Source organism: Penaeus monodon, chromosome 22 (genome assembly GCF_015228065.2).
Source record: "Penaeus monodon isolate SGIC_2016 chromosome 22, NSTDA_Pmon_1, whole genome shotgun sequence".
NCBI lineage: Eukaryota > Metazoa > Arthropoda > Malacostraca > Decapoda > Penaeidae > Penaeus > Penaeus monodon.
Genome location: NC_051407.1, coordinates 33103467 through 33104092, shown reverse-complemented (window position 1 = coordinate 33104092; position 626 = coordinate 33103467). Strand labels below are relative to the sequence as shown.

General features: G+C 53.5%; 1 protein-coding gene across 1 annotated transcript in view; it reads right to left on the bottom strand.

Annotated features, from left to right (window-relative positions):
* LOC119587090 (G protein-coupled receptor kinase 1-like) overlaps positions 1-626 on the bottom strand; it is a gene marked incomplete at its 5' end in the record, with an annotated part of 148076 nt that overhangs the window by 51016 nt on the left and 96434 nt on the right.

The window sequence follows — 626 nt, the reverse complement described above, 5'->3', positions numbered from 1 at the left end:
CGCGACGGCCCTGCGCGTTCTTCCCTCTACTTTCATCTCCTCTTCCCTTCGCAGCCTCAACCCCAAGGGAAAGGGGGAAAACAATACAAAAACCATATTAAAAAAAAAAAACGTTTTCAAAAAATACAGCCATTATTTCACGAGCTGGAAAAAGGGGTTTACGTCTCAAGACCTTGAGGGTTTCCCTTTGCCTTCTTCTATTCTCCCTCCTTCCCCTTCTGCTTTTGTCTCTCCTTTCCCCCTCTTCTCCCTCTATTTTTCTCTCTCACTCTCCCATTTCTATCTTCCTTCACCACTCCTCGCTGTCCCTCCCTAATTCCCTATTCCCCTCCTCTCCCTCCCTCCCTCCCTTCCCCTTTTCTTTCTCCCTCTAAACCTCCTCTTCCCCCTTTTCTCCATCCCTCTCCCTCCCATTTCCCTCTTTCTCACTTTCAATATCGCCCTCCTATGCTTTTTCCCCTCTCTCTGTATCCCCTCACCTTCTCCCCCTCCGGCGGGCGACGCGCCTTTGAAGTCGCCCTCGCCTCCTCCATCCCCTCGACGCCCTTTGGACAAGCCTCGTCCTCCCGCGCCGCCGCCGCCTTCGCTCTTTGCAAGCTTATCCGGAGAGAGCAGGGCGGGACACG